The sequence below is a fragment of the Lichenostomus cassidix genome, chromosome 14 (assembly GCF_008360975.1).
Source record: "Lichenostomus cassidix isolate B80296 chromosome 14, HeHo_3.0, whole genome shotgun sequence".
Taxonomy (NCBI): Eukaryota; Metazoa; Chordata; class Aves; order Passeriformes; family Meliphagidae; genus Lichenostomus; species Lichenostomus cassidix.
This window is the reverse complement of record NC_139495.1, coordinates 11033082-11049617: the sequence shown is the minus strand read 5'-3', so window position 1 is coordinate 11049617 and position 16536 is coordinate 11033082. Positions and strand designations below refer to the sequence as shown.

The 16536-nt window shown below is 47.6% G+C and overlaps 1 protein-coding gene across 2 annotated transcripts in view; it reads right to left on the bottom strand.

Annotated features, from left to right (window-relative positions):
• The window catches only part of CARHSP1 (calcium regulated heat stable protein 1), a 32399-nt gene extending 16072 nt beyond the window's left edge, over positions 1-16327 (bottom strand). Inside the window, exon 1 of one of the 2 annotated variants that reach the window (XM_085074900.1) lies at positions 16182-16327. The gene's annotated coding sequence lies outside the window, so the exon portion shown is untranslated. Of the gene's footprint in view, positions 1-13185; positions 13209-16181 lie in introns of those variants that run through there. The other variant, XM_085074901.1, reaches the window with a different exon arrangement.
• Between the last annotated feature and the right edge of the window lie 209 nt (positions 16328-16536).

Sequence of the window (16536 nt, the reverse complement as noted above, 5' to 3'; positions counted from 1 at the left end):
TGGACCATCACAGCACAGGGGAGCCTCCTGCATCTGCACACAAACACACGTTCCAAGGAAGAAGCCCTTGAAGGAGAAATGCTGAGATAAAGCTGCACCTCCACTGCTGCAGGTGGGTTTTGATTGTGATCGCTGTGATAAATTCATTGCTGCTGCTGCTGCTCACTTGTTAACACAGCTCTGTCAGCTCGTAACACCTCCAGCTTGACTGTGAGAAGAGAGTCACAGGAGTGCTCCTTGATTCCCTTCAGACTGAGCCAGACACACAGCTGATTTAGCCTGCCTGGGACAGAAACACTGACAGAGTTGGGTGACCCCTCCTGCCTGGGCAGAGCTGGCAGCCCAGCAATCCCCTTTGGGAGCTCTGAGTCTGCCACAATCTCCCAGAAAGCAGGAAGCCAATAGTCCACATCAGCATCCACACCCCAGCAGCCTCAGGTTTGCTCTTACTCAGGTCCTACAGCAGAGGAGGAGGAGATCCCCTTCTCAGCACACAAACAGCAACACATCCTATCTCACAGCAAGCAGAACTCCCAGAATCCATGGAAAGAGGATATGAAACAGCAGCAATTCTGCACACACAATTGCATGGCTTACAGGTACAAGAATGACAGAAATAAGAGGAAATAATCAGCACTGTTCTGGTATTACTATGCAAGTCCCCATCCACATTAGAAGGGGAAGAAGATGTGCAAAAATAACCAATAACCCACTCCAGCCTTACTTAAGAAGACTAAAAATATCTGGTTATCTGGATGAGTTAGCAAAAAAAAGTGGCGATCTCAGTCAAGAAAATATCATGAAGGCAAGATAAGCTGCCTTTAAGACCAATAGTTTAATTGAACTGAAATCTCTCACATCTATTATGCACCCTCCTCTTGACACCCACACTCCCCAGCCCATGAATTATGGAGTGGATCCTTTACATGACATTTGAGAAATGCAGCCTTCTTGTCAATGACAAATTCATATTATTTCTTCCTGAAAATAAAGACTAAAATTAAAAAGGCTGCTTAAGAATGAAGTCACCAGGGAACAAAGGCTTTTGTCTTTAATTGCTCAGGGTGCTGAGAAGATAGAAGTGGATAGTCATGTTCCCTGCTGTACCAGCTTGAGTTTTCCTCACTGTTCTCAAGAGCAACTCAGCTGAGAACAAAACCCCAGCTTTAGGGATGGCATTTCAAATATGGATGGCATCTGTCACCCATGAGCTCATGCCCTGCCCAGTGTCACAGCACAATGTTCAGCTCACACTGAGATGATAACACCAAAGGGTCGGGATTTTCCAAACTTCCTCCTCCTCCAAATAGACCTGCTGTGCTGCCTGGGACAGAGGAAGTCTCAGTTTTCTAAAGACCTCTCCTTTGGACACCTTGCTTTCAAGGAATGCATGTTTGACACGGCAGGACCATAGCCCTAGTAAGCCACAGGAAAAACAAGAGCAAACAAATAAAACCTAATTGTGGTAACTCAGCACACATGGACTGGCCTCTGCACAAGTGAAAATGCAGCTTTCAAAATCACATGCATTCTCTCCTCATCCAAATATAAACCAGCTTGTCAGGTGACAAGCAAAATGCAGAGTATTCACCCTTCTGCTGCAACACAGCCACAGAGTACTGTCCATCCCCTTCCTCAGACACAGCTAGAGAGGCAGGAGAATTTTCCCTCCTTTCTTTAAAACACAGATGAACCACAAAAATATTTACAAACAAAAAGTCTAAATGGAGTTAGAAGTGTGCTGCTGTATGCAATTGTTCCCATTTATATTATTTTGGTGCCCTCTGCTCTGTAAAGATAAAATAAAACAGTGATGTAGAACATTCAGTACCATTTTGCTGCACAAATACCCTTTTTGTTCTGTGCCCACGGCCAAGGTGGATGAATAGCCTCGACTCCCATCATTTCTATGACACGAGCCCTACATGGGTGAGAGCTGACACAGACAGGGAGCTGGGGAGAGCTGACACAAACACGGGGCTGGGCAGAGCTGACACACACACCCAGCTAGAGGCAGCCAAACTCAGCTTCACCCTGTCACAGGGGATGCACACAGCAGCAAGGGGAAGGCTGTGCCTGTGCTGCAGCTCGGGCTGGATGGGCAGCATGCTGCATCACTGGCACATCTCTCTGCCCCTTGGGCTTCTCTGACTGTTGTGAAAATCAGGCAGAGTGAGAAGGATTGGAGGCTGAACAGCCAAGCTGTACAATGTGTGTACAGTGGGGTGTCAGCAGCGCCCACCGCCAGCGACCCTCAGCAGAAGATCACTCCATGTGAACCTTTACAGAGACAAAGGTGCAGCTTGGCTATTTCAGTTTGTTCTGTGTGGCCACTTCTGGATGCTGCTCACACAGGAATCAGCTCATTTCCCTTGGCAGCCCTCCTGAAGGAGCAGACACTGTCCCCACTTGCAGGCACAGCTGGAGGCACTCTGCCGGGCAGTGTTGACACAGGAAGCCTACAGCAAAAACTCAAAACAAAACAAAGCCCACGCCCCAGCCCTCCCAGCCTCCTCCTCACAAACGCTTTGCCTTCCTAAGGCAGTTACCAGCAGTCTTCAGAGATGTTTTCCAGATGCTATGCCAGGTTCTGAAGCGACTCCCTGTAAATCAAGGATCACCCCTGGGACTCGCAGAGCTCCCAACCAGCCCTTCCTCAGCACCCACCAGTTCCTTGCTCTCTGTGCCTTCATGACTGGCTGAACAAACCCACTTTCCTACATCTCCCACAAGCCCACCACCTCCATCAGGTTTTCCCTGTCCCTCCAGCCCAGCCACCACTCCCCACTTGGTTGTGGCAAGGACAGCATCCCACAAACCCCAGAGAGCATCCTGAGTTCCCAGGAACATCCATCCATCCATCCATCCATCCATCCATCCATCCATCCATCCATCCATCCCTGTGCCTCGGGAAGGCAGCCAGCACTGCACAGCAGCACAGCAGCACTGCAGAAAGCCCAGCAGGGAGAGATCCCAGCCATGCACAGAGCAGGGCCAGAGAGATACAGACAGTATCTCTCTTCTGCTTGAGCCAGCAAAACATCTGCCTGCGGGGATTTACAGAATGAATGCAACGTGACGTAAGGTGGTGATGTTTTCAGGCTCTTTAGGAAACTCCAGCCACGTGTCACATTACCCTGAAATCTGCCCCTATTTCAACATGCATCATTTATCTTCCTCCTGCAGGAGAAAAATATATCTTTCTCCTGTGGGGAAAAAAAAAAACCAACACGATTTTCTTTAATTTTTATGTTTAGGAGTGCATGGAACTAAAATATAAATAAAATATATTACAGTAGCATCATGGCAATAATAGACTACATTTCATTTTACATTTCAAAGCAAAAATATCCTTTTATTTTTACTATACTTTTTTAAGAAAAATTGGCCAATGTGTGCAGAAAGAGACCCCAAAATGTCATCTGTAACAGGTGACCTACAAAGCACCTGTAACAAGTGAACTACAAAGAGCACAACACACGCAGGAGAAATTTCTGAAATTCTCCATTAAATATAACCAAGAAAAGCTATTGAAGTAATAAGGTTGGGGGTATATAAACACCATCATAATTTCTCTACATATCTCTACATCCTATTTCTCTTTACATCTACCCCATACCTCTAGCAATACCCTAAATACAGCAGGTTTGGGAAAGTTATCCATTCTGACCAGCCCAACACTATCATGGAAATCTCTTCTCAGTTTTAATTAATGTAAATGCCTGGAAATAGTCCAAATGGCTATGGCAGGGTGACAGACTCCATGAAACCTCACTGTCTATGAATGGTTTCTTTTTCACATAACAGACTGCAACACCTCCAGTGAACAGGCACAGAGCTCATCCCCAGGGAATGTTGCTCTGCATCCTTCAGTGGTCCAGCTTGGAGAAAATGCTTTTTCTGGCCTCCTTAGGCTGGAAATGACCCTGCCTGGAGGAGCTGCTCTCAGGTGGTACCACCATGGTCCATGGACAGGACAGCACTGGCTTCACTTGCCTGGAAAATGAGTTTTTCCTCAAAGACAGAGCAAGTTTCCCCAAGAGCAGTTGCTTTCAGATGCAGATGCTGCAAGTTCTCTCTCATATTAATCTCTGAAAGGAATCTGAAAAAGATGGCTAAAAGACATCTGAAAATCTGATTGTTTTCTGGGCTTTTCCTGGATTTAGAAACAACACCAGAAACCCTTCCAATTTTTATAAATTTTCATTTTCAAGTGTCCTGGTTCCCAAATTTATTCTATGCAGCTGCATTTCTTTCCTTCTCTAAGGAAGCTGTGCAAACCCCTCAGCTTCACCTGCTCGTCTGCTGACACCTATGATGCCTGAACAGGCTTACCTGAAACAGAGGCTAGACAAAGGTAGGAGAATAAAAAGCAGATTGATTTATTAAAGGCCTTTAAGGTACATTTAGGGCAGACAAAGCCTACTCGAGAGGTTACACCCAAAATGGACAGCGAGTCATGAGTCCTTCACATTTTATAAGTTCTGTCCATTAACATATCAGGCCTTAATCCTCCAATTACACCTTCAGGTGATGATGTCAACCACCCCAAGCTTGCTCCCCCCAGTTCACTGTTGTTTACATATTTTGGGGCCCCAAGGCAGCTAAAGTCTCCTTGGATTCCCAGCTTAGAGGAATTCTTTTGTCTAAAGATGCTAGGAACAGAAGTCCTAGCACTTTACATGGAGTCCAGAGCTGCACACTAAAACTACAGACACATGAAAAATAAGGAAGCTAAAAATCCTAAGGCATCACCTACAGAAACTCTTCTCAGCAAGAAAAACCACAATCCCTTGCTCCCATCTACTGGGAGACTGAAGGCACCAGGACTCTCCTGCCCTGATGAAGGTGAGGCAGTGAGGATGTCCCCAGCCCTACAGCAGCTCCCAGCTCCCTCTCCAAGGTACCCCACAGCCCTGCTCCTACCTGCAGCTCCTTCCCAAAGCCCTTCCTGGCACTGGGACCCCTCTGCACACGAGGATTCCAGCACCATGGAGCATCCCAGCCCTGCCCCAGCATCACAGACCAGAGCACTTACAAAACACAAACAGTTACGAAACAGCGGCTGCCGAGAGCTTCCCCTTCCAGCTTCGTTTGCATGACTAACTTTCCACAATTAATACTGGTATTTCAATTAGCTCTGAAACTCAGAGGAGTTGCAACATGCATGTGACATGTCAAGGAGGATTATGGGGTAAACATGACGCTCTTGGAGGCTGCAGAGGAGTGGTTTGGCAGTTCATGGAGACCAGGACATTGCCCAACCACATCCAGTAAAAGCCTAATTATAAGGTGAGCAAAATGCAACAAGGAAAATTCCTATTGCTTGTCTGTGTGTACAAATTAATTTGGATTAAAACAGGGTTTAGTTTAAACAGCAGCAGCTATTTCCAAGCAGTCTTGGCACTGAACACTTCATCCCCAAATGCTGTGGGTGTCCTTCTGCTCCTGCAGTGAGCACTGTGCTGGGTCTGAAGGAAGTGAGCTCACCCTGCACAGCAGAGACCAGAGAGGGATGGGGAGGAATTAAGTCAGCAGCAGCCTATACAGCACATTGATAGAGATGAGGACTTCCTACAGTCCTGTATTTTCCACTGTTCATGAAAGCTGACAGGTACACTTAAAAAAAAAAGTTTTAGGTTAAGGAACTGAGTGGTTAGTCAGATTAGGTACATGTTTCAACTGGTTTAGGGTTATACTGAAGGTGATAACCTGTGGCTCATTTAATCAAAAATACAGAGGAATCAGGATCCTCTCACTGGAAATCCAGTATTTGCCATGATTGATGATGCACAACTTGTTGCTCCAAACTGCCAGGAAGGGAGCTAGCCAGGCTCCTCTGCTGGCAGGTGACACAGGAGGCTGTGAGCAGCTGTGGTGTGTTGGCTGCTGTGGGACAGCACTCACCTGGCATTGCTCAACCTCAGAGTGCACACAATCACGACAAAGACTAGGTTTCATCCTACCTCTAGTAAAAAAGTACTTTAGAGGTAACAGAACCCACTAGCAGCCAGTGGTAACCTCCTCTGGACAGTGCTGGGAATGGCACAGAGCTGGGAATGGCACAGAGCTGTCCCAAGAGCAGCACACCTCCCCTTGCACTCTCACAGGAGAAGCCCAAGCCTCCAGTCTGCTTACAAAATCTCCCTTATCCACCTCTTTTTGGTTAAAGAACAGATTGCAAGAGGTGGAAATCTCTCCCCAGCTCATGGCAAGCCTGGACAAGCAGTGACATCTTCCAGACAAGCTGCTCCTCTGGCAGCTCTTCCCAGGCAAGGATGAAGATGATGGCTGAAGATGATGGTGGTAATTAATTAGGTGCAAGCATTGCTCAGTGACTGAAGTTCCTGTGCACATACAGTATTGGCTGATGTCACCAAGTATTTCAATGACAGCAGGAAGAGGGTTTCTCAGCTGGGCAGGACACCACAGCCTGTCACCAATCAGACAGCTGCAGTAAAACTGGGGAGCCTCAGGATGACTTGATGTGGTTCAACAGCAGCAGCCAGGTGTGGCTGCCTAGGTCAGAGTTAATGTAAGGTCAGTGCACAGTGGTGTTTACTCTCAACACCTTTTCAGCATCCTCGTTTAAAGAAATGGCAAACTAAAGGTTGAACAGTGGTATTTAATAACCTCCTATGAGATTTTTCAGGCCCTTCCTGAGCTCATATAATCTTTAACCTCTAAAGTATTCTGTGGCAAGGAGTCCCACAGCTTAACTGTCTATGAAAAAAAAGCCTCCACTCCTTTCAGTGGACCATGAGGAGAGGCCCTTTTTACTGGGAAATTAAGAAAGGACAATGAGACCAAAAGGCAATAGCAAATTAGAGAAGGAAAGGGAAGGGAAAAAGAATATGCAAAGGAACAAATGGAAAAAAAACTTTAGCTCAGAGGAACACACAAGAAAGTGTGTACAGACTTATTCATAAATCAAGCCTTAAATTTTCTAACAGAAGTGACATAAATGGGGTAGAGAACAAGAGGAGTTCCAAGCTGCTTCTGCTGTTCTTTCCCCCCACTTTAAATTTCCAAGTACAAACAAAAAACTTTATGCCTTTTTAAAACAAAGCACTCCCCAATTTGTCACTTGAATGGCTGCCATCACTCGTTCTTAGACAATAAACCCTACTGGTATCAAATATTTCTAAAGATTTAGCTTTGTCAACAAGTTAGCTGGTTTGGGCCAGAAAGCAGATACTATCTATTCAGTGTTTTATGGTCCCCAGCACAGACCCATTGTGCTGCTCACTCCAAGTTCCTGCTGCCTCCATCCCTCCTCCCTTAGCCAGGGCTGGGAACTCTGGTTTTGGATGGCAGAGGCAACACTTCATATATCCCATCCTATCCTTGTTAACATGCTCAGTCACAGGGAGCTGATGTATTTATTTCCCAGATGAAATACAATATAGGTTTGAACAGGGAACTTTCTGTCCCTCCCAGGGCTTGCTCTAGAGCTTTGCAACCCAGCTCCTCCTTCAGTGCTTTTGCAAGCCTGATGCTTTCCCTTCCATGCTGGAACATCCCCTGGGAATTTATTCCAGGATTTACTTCATATTGGCAGAAAATATTTATACCAAAACATGAGAAATCTCTCATGTGTCTTGTACCTAAGCATCTTAAGACTCATCTACAAGGCAAGCAGGCTTATAGAGTGTCATACTATTATAAAGAAATTATATGTATGTAAATCCCTAGGCACTTTTCAGAACTTCTCCCCTTTTCAGCTTCCTCTCACATCACACAACTTCAGGCACAATTGAGGTTAAGTTTGTTCATGTGCAACTTTGAGCCTTTTAAGGCTACTGAAATCCCCTGAAATATTTATGTGGCTCAAGTGTTACTCAGAACAATTTGTTTGCTGTGTTTCCTCCCTAATCAACATTTTCAATAGGGGAAAACAGTTCATATTACAGAGATCTATAACCATGGAAATTTATGAGGCATACGTGTATTGGCAAAGAAAAAAATAATCTTCTGAGTGTATTTCTTCTGCCAGCATTACAGCAAGACGCAGTTGGCAGGGTGCAGAGTCAGAAACCACTCAAAAATATCTTTATCCTCACACCAGTTCTGTGAGGCACACAGACCCCAGATGCCCTTTTTGCCAGGCCAGGCTCTATTTTCTGGCCAGCCCAATGCACAGACCACCTCCCAGTAGTGCTGCCTGACATTTCCTGTGCATAACTTTAAGCATCCCAGTCTAATAACCTGAGTCTATTTCATACAGATCTCTCAGAAATCAATTAAATATAAGATTTGTGATTGAGACATCATTAGGAACCTGCATCAATATCAATTAATGACCAAAATATATACAATTGACTAAAACCATTTAAGAAACAGAAAATACTCTGCATCTGATGAGATGATAGAACCAAATGTTAATGGAGACAGTTAAATGTGTGTGTATATATATATATATATATGTGTGTGTGTTTAAAGATCACTGGCCCACTTAACAATTGCATTTCTCACTGTCCTCCTGCACCAGCAGGAAGCAAGTGCTCCATCACCACCTTAAAACTAATGGTTACTTCTTGAGTCTCAAGCTGAAATTGCCTTAATTTGTTTAACTGAAGTCTATGGGAAATAACTACATAAATAGATACAGATCTGGTCTTTCTTACATAACCAAACTACTGTAGAGCAGAGAATACGTAAACAAGCATTCATCACCAAACTCCTTGGCAAAACAGAAAATGTTGCATTTTACCTCACAGGCCTGCTCAGTGCTGGCAGCACAACCATCCCCACTGCCAGCTGCTGCTTTAGAGAGATCTGTGTGATCTACTGCACTTACACAGAGTCCCTACATGTGCAATCAGCCCTGTGCTGCCTCCAGAGCACAGCCCAAAGCTCACAGCCTCCAGGGACACCAGGAACCCTGATAAATACCCCAAATCCTCTGGCAACTACACATTGTACAAACCCTCCATCACATCCTCTCACAGGACAGCTTGGAACACCGATGACACACTTTAGACTTCTAGGAAAAAAAGTTCTTTTTAATCTCTAAATGCTGACAGCACCCCTAGTCCAGCAAGCCTACTGCAGGCAACACATCGTTCAGGGGCAACTAACGAGAAAATGGACCTGTGGGGAGTTAGATTGCTCTCCCTGATGACCCTGTGTGCACAAACCAGTCTTTCTGGCTCAGCACATCCACCCTGTGCTCCCAGCCAGTGGAAGGGCAAAAGGAGTCAGATCGTGCTGCAAAACCGCAGCGCCAGCACGGCACGTGTGCTGGGCTCCATTGCTGCCGACTTACACATCAACAAAACTATTCACTGCGCTGGGGATTCCAGAGCCACGGCCCCGGTGATGTGCTGGGAGTCAGGAACAGGACAGAGCTGTCCAGAAGCCCAGTTGTTGCTGTTATTTATGGCTGTTGTGTTGGGGCTCAAAAGCCAACACTGAGCAGAGCAAGGGAACAGGCAGCTCGAGATTTTCAGGCAAAAATCTAGTGTTAGTGTTGAAAAAAGTGGGCAAATCTTGAGGCATGTATGTTCTTCAGGTGTAAAACTAAAACTCAATATAGAAGAACACATTTAAAAGAGAATTGTGCTAAATGTTGTATTAGAGCAAACATTACCCAAAAAACTGTATCTACTTCAAGTGCAAACAGAGGGAATGGGACACACAGGCAGAGCAAACACTGCACACAGGAGCAGCAGTGAGTGCCTTTCTGAAAGATTGTTTTGCTTCAATTTACCTGTTTAGCCACGTGCTAATAGTTACATGACCTTCTGAAGGTGGGCCAGACCCACTACCAAGAGATCTGAGATCAGTAAGAAAACAAAGGCAGGGAAATGTTGAACAGCACCTTTGTTATTTTTATCTAGAGCAGTGTTTTGTATGATACCTGGTGTTACAGTTAAGAACCCTCAGGGTCTGCCTGCCTCAGGAACAAGCCCTAAGCCCAAAACAAGTCCTGTTATGGCACTGGGGAGCCAGATGGATGCACATCTTGTGGGTTCAGCCTGGTCCTGGTGGCCAGGAGATCCCAGACTGCACAGCTCCACATCATGGGATGACAGAGAGAGTTCCTCCTCAGGATCCATGCCAGGGAAGAGGCAATGCAGCCACACTAAAATACTCAAGAACAAATCTGCTTAGAATCCCAGACCCCAGCTATACCAGTCTAGTGAGTGTCCAGCAAAACCACTTTTGTCCCCATGGGGCTGTGATAAATGCTGAGACAGCTCTGCACCACCTTTGTTTCTTATTTTGTTCCTCTGAGAGGATTTTCAGGTGAGGTCTGTCTGCCTGAAAAGCCTGAGGGATGAAAGGGTGGGAAAGGTGAGTGTGTGAAAAACTGATAGAGCAGAGAGCAGTATGGTTCTGTCATGATACTGAGGCGCTGCTGGCAGTGCCTGGGCAGCAGCTCTGCCACATTCAGCCTGGAGTGAGGTCCCTGTGGGTAAGAGACACTCCAGTGTATCACACATCCCCAGGGACTGAGACCTTTTTTGTCTAAGCCTGGTAAAGGGAGAAAATAAAAAAAAAAAATCAATTAAAAAATAATATATCACAAAACAGTGGAACTGCACAAATATTTAAGTATATTAAGATACTCTTGCCACTCAAGAACTTGTGTCCTAAACATTGGTGAGAATAATTTTTAGGACTGACAGTTCCCAGGATAGGGAAAACTGCCCTTCTACATAGAAAAAAAGAACATGTTTATTCAGAAACTGAGACCTGTGTAAGATTCAAACACACCTTCTGTAACACCATAAAGCAGAAAATCAATATTCACTCTATTTACTCTCTCCCCTAACCAGTAAAATAAAAAACCCACCACATGAAATAGGTTGCAATAACTTTAAGAATGCCTCCATCACAAAGAGGCTCCATGAAAAGGCTATGACCACATTTCATAATTCCCATCGCTAGATTTTCTTCAAATTTTACAGAAAATAAAGTCACAGACTTCACAGCTGAGTAAATTTTGCCTTTCCTGGCTGCAGTCAGCAGAGCTCCTGTTCTGGACCTGCCACTGCACAGACAGGCCCTGCCTTGATGAGCTAGGTGAGAAGCTCCAAACCATGCATTTAATGATGTATTTACACTCCAGTAACAGGTACAAATTGTGTAAACAGGAAACTCTTTGACGTTGCTTGCCGGCAGTTTCATTTACCCTTTTAAGTAATTGTCAAGAAGTTGCAATCATGACCGTCCCTTACTTTTCTCAACTGAAAACAAGCAAATGCCTTCCGAGATTACATCATGAAGGGAAAGCCACCAGACAATGAGCAGGGAGGAGGCAGCAGCTCATAAAACAATATAGTCCATTTCGCCAGAGGCTCTGCATCAGCGTGACTGGCTGTGCAATGTAAACAAACCAAACATTAAACCAGGACTGACATCAAGAGAAAATTCCTCCCCCACTGGACAGGCAAGATGAAATGTTTATTTCCTGGATGCAGTCTACTCTTTGCCTGGGCATTCTCCTAAACGGCAAAGAGTTTGAAACCTTGGGGAAAGCAGGGCTCCTGGAAAAGTTTTAGGATGCAGAGTTGTGCCTGAAGGAACTCAGTGTGACTCTCCATGGCAGAGAATTCACCATCCTCCCACCCTGCCCAAAACCAGCACTGGGAACACAAGGTGAGCACCAGATGCTGAATGGGCTGCAAACCTCCTTATCCCAACAGCCAAGTGGATGAACAGGCCTTAGGAAGCAGACGTTCCCACTCCAGTTCTCAGCAGTTTTATGCTCTGGTTTTGCTGTTTGTCACCAAGATCTGCAATTGCAGCAGGCAGCTGTGTCTCTGACAGCAGCCTGTCCTCCAGCATGGGACAAACCCACCTCAGCTGGTGTGACACATGGCACAGAGCTGAGCAGGACAGACACCCTGTGCTAGAGGCTCTGGGGCCTCACGGCTGCAGCACCACCAGAGCTCCATCCTGCCTGGCTTCCCAGCCCAATTTCCAGGTAATCCCCAGCATTTTGGCCCAGAGGCTCCCACCCGGAGCAACACCAGCACACTTTGCTTTCCTTCTGGGGATCAGCCTTAGCTCTTAATGCTCTGCCACTTCCCCAGTCATGTGCTGCTCATGGGGCATGGCAAAGCACCAGCATGGTTTAATGTTCCAGAGAAAGCACCAGGTCAAGGTTCTCTGTTTCCCTTGGTCCCACACAGAGCTCTCTGTGATCAGATCAGGCACAGAGCCGTCGGGGTGAGGAACACGTGGGGCACTTGCTTTTTCCAGAGAAAGGTAATGGAGCCCTTCCTTGCAGTTCAAAGCCCCAGGGATTTAACTGCAGGTTGGTTTGTCCTCTCTGTGCCTTCAGCCCTCCACTATCTGATCACAGCAAGGCTGCAGCTCAAGCTCAGGTTTACCTTCCCAGACTGCACTGCTGGGCATGAAGTGTGGTCACAGGCCATCAATTATTGCCCAAAGAACTTGGCAAGCACTCAAAGGCCAAATTCATAATTGCTGTCCTTGAAACACCCTGGGTTTTAAACATCTGTTGGGACCTTGACCTTATCACCAGCTCCTCCCTGCAGAAATTCACAATTCAAGGCAAGCAGAGCCCAGCACTCACACCATGGGTCAAAAATTTAATGTTCTTTTTCTTTAGACTACTATTCAGTTTCCAATTTGCATTAATAATGCAAGAACCTCAATGTGAGTGTCATTACGCCCAAGATGATTGTTATTTTAAAAAGATTTCATAGGTTACTTTGTTATGTATATATCCATCTATATTTGAAATCGACCCAGTGAAAAAAGCTGCTGTGCAAACCAACGGCAAATAAAGAACCAGCAAACCTCAATCAATCAGTAGGATTGCAGCATGGGAGGAAGCAGGCGGCTGGAGCTGATTTCAGGGAAGCAGGAGGGTTTCCAGGCTGCTGAAGCTGTCCATTAGTGCGGGTCAGAACCCGAGCAGCACCCACGCCCCAGCCAGCCCCAGGCACCGCAGCCAAGCCCGGGCAGATGCGATTTGACTCACACGGTGTTTTACAGCTTCCCTCGGGGGGGCAAACAACAGAAACACCACTTTAGTGTACTCCACATGCTCCAAAAATGACAGAAACGACAGTTAAGTGAGCGTCTTCCTGCACACCGCAGACAAAGAAAGCGTCACTGGTTCCTCTCCCGGCTGCCACCGAGGTGGGGACAATGCTCCGCGGTGTCACCTCGTGTCAGAGGGATCCCATATCCGCTCTGCCCTACCTTAACCTTTTCCTTAACAACCAGCCGAGGGGGGAAAGGCAAAAATCTTCCCAGAAAGCGATGTCGCTCCTGCTTGTTTCCAAACGCGAGAGGCATGTGTTTGTGGTGAGGAAGGGGAGCGGGCAGCGATGGGAGCAGGACAGCCCCACGCCGGGCACTCACTCACTCACTCACTCACAGCAGGGCTGGCTGCTCTCACCGCCCTCTGCCTCCATCGGGGCTCCTCTGCTAACGTGGCTGCGGCACGGCACACTCGGCACGGACAGGAGAGCAGCCACAAAGAGAAACCCTGGCTGCAAGCGCTGCCTCGCCGCCGCTTTGCTCAGAGCACAACTGCAGCTCTGAGAGCAGAGAGCAGGGCGAGGCGAGGCTGCTGGGTTGCCCCCCTGAGTTGCCCCCCTGAGTTGCCCCCGAGAGCATCCGGAGCGGAAAGGAGCCGCAATCAGTGCGGGAGGTGGAGGAAATACAGATTGCTGATCTCTCCAGGGAGCTGCCTCAAAAACAGGGAAAAGATAGACTGGGAGAAGGAAGCAGAACAATTGCCTCTGCCCTGCTCTGAGGGAAAAGGCAAAGCGGTTAGTCAGATGAACAATTTCTATTTATCATGTCATCTGAACTGTTCTGGGGAGTGACACATCGTGCAAACCCAAATCACCTCTGCATGTCTCCTTCTGTATAGTGTTTCAGCTGGGTTGTTTTTGTTTGGCTCTGCTCATCAACCTGTTGCAAAAGCACGATTTGAGTTTTTAAACCGTTGTGCAGAAAGAAAAGCAGATACTTAATTTCTTTTTTTTCTCTTCAAGGTCTGCCACTCCTCTGCTGTGCAGAATGAGTTCCCAGCCCACTTCCCCCTGGAGATGACAGCTCCCAGCCCCAGGAAAGGGATGTGATACACACTGATCATCCCCCTGGATGAGGAGCTGATGGGGTTTACATTTTTCCAGCCAAATTCCTCTCCTTAGTTTCTTTCAGCAACCTTCCAGATGAGGGGCAGATTAACCAACAACTCTCACCACCAAAATCCAGAATAATTATCAGCCTAGACTTGAATGGTTACAGTGCCAATAAATTTTTGCTAATGTTGATCCCCAACAGTCTTTTCCCAAGTTTCAAGCAGTTATTATCAATCCCTGCCAAGTCTACTCTATGCTCAGTGATTCAAAAATGGTTCCTGATAGAAACTTGAGACAAAAATAGACAAAAAGATGCAGTAACAGCTTTTACCCTGAAGACACCCCAGCCACAACAAATGAGGTCCCAACTCCTTCTGCACCCCACAGCCCACTCAGGGTGAAATGGAAGCAGGGGAAGGATTTCTTGACTTCCATCACTGTCAGGCTTGACACCAAGAACAACCCTGGCACAGCCTGCTGGTCCTAATACCTAGAAAGAGCCCACATTTCCTCCTGAGAACCAAATCTGGTGTGGTGCACAGACAGGGCCTGGCAGTTTGTTGTGAGAGAGCTCTGCTGGCAGCAGACAGGTTGATGTTCATGTTGGGTTTCACTCTTTAACTGAATGTAAAGCCTGGATTCACCCAAAGGACAGCACCACCCAAAAAGCAACAGTCAGAAGAGAAGACAGAAGGCAGTATCACCTGGCCTTATCTGGTAGATTTCAAATTACTTGCAGATAAATATTTCTGTGCTTACGTGCACGGAAGTAAATGAGGGGATGGTGCGGCTCAAAATGTTTACAGCCCTGGGCAGAGCACAGCGACAGAAGCTCCGGGCAGGGCAGGGTGGCTGTGGGCAGAAGGTGCCCAGAGCAGGGGGGACAGAGCAGCAGCACAGCCCCACACTGTTCCATCACCCGTGGGTGTCACAGCACTCAGGGGCTGTGGGATGAGCTCCTGCCTCAGCTCTGCCCCTGCAAAGGGCCACTTGTAGGAAACGTGTTTTCTCTCCTTTACACCCCCACGTAGAATGTGAAAATAAACCCATTGTCAGGGAACAGGCTCGTCTTTCCTGCAGTTTCTTTGGCACACACAACATTTTTCCTGTAAACACCCAAAGCCTTTGTACAAGTTGGGGCTTTTTTAAACGTTTTTGCTACATGTTAGTTAAGCCTCTTTGGATTTAATGAGATACTAGGATGCACTTGAGAGAGCCCAAGCCCTCTGCAGCTACATTCACAGGCCTTGCTATCGTCCATTATTAATAATCAACAGAAGGAAAGAAATTATGTTTGCCAAACATACAATAATAGTCAGAAAGTAAACGTTAAGGACAGCAGTCAAAAAAACCCCTTTCAACCTCACAGAAATCAACGACTAGGAGGGTCACACCAAAGCAGCCTGAAAGTTTCCTGAGACTCTCCAAGAAATCAAATCTAGCCCCACAAAAGATTTTGCAAACATTTCCCAGAAGTAGCTCGACAGTTCCAGCAAAAACAGCGTGAGAAAAGAGCTCCAAATCCCCTCCTCGAAAGGCAGATTCAGAGGCACAGATCCAAAACTCAGCCTCAGAGGCTTCTCTACGAGAGCAAGAAGTGACACGCAGACACATGCAGCATGCCGAGAGAACACAGAATAAGGGTTGCTTTCTCCATTTTTTCCCCGTTTTCCTGAGCAGAAGCGCTGTCTGTGAGAGCGGGCAGCTCATGCTACAGCAACAGTCCTTAGCAAGGCCGAGTTGTGCATGTCCCTCTGAGCAACAGGGCTGGGAGCGCTTTATCCTCCTGGTGGGAGAAAGCTCTTGTCTGGCTCGCTTTGTCTCGCTCGTCGTTCCAAACCCGAGCGATTCTCAGCGCGACAATGACACATCCGCACTTCCGAGGCGCAACAAGACAGCAAAAGTGTTGAGAAACCGACCAACCAAGCAAACCAAAACAAAGGGAACTGGCGCTGATCTCCGCAGCGAAATGAATCCACCGCCCCGGAGCAGGCGAACACAGCTGGGGATCCTTCCTGGGGCTCTCCCAGCCCTCTGCCCCCCGCCCGGCCAGCCACCCTCCCCGGGGATGTTCCCCCCTCGCCCCCGGACAGACCCTCTCACCTGGGCAGGGCAGGGCAGGGCAGGGCAGGGCAGGGCGGTCGGGCTGGCGGCCCCGCTCAGCGGGCAGGGCGGCAGGGCTGGGCAGGGCAGGACGGGCTGCTGGCGGCCCCGCTGCCCGGGCTGTGCGGGGCTGGGCCGGGGGAGGACCGGGGGAGGGCCAGGGGATGGTCCGTTCCGCCCCGTTCCGCCCCGTTCCGCCCCGTTCCGCCCCGTTCCGCCCCGTTCCGCCCCGCTCCGCCCCGCTCCGGGGACACCTGGCTCGGCCAACAGCGCCCCAGCTTGTCCGGGATGCTGCCGCCCCGGGACAGCTGGAGGGAGAGACAAGAGCCGAGTGGAAATGGTGTTAAGGAAGGGA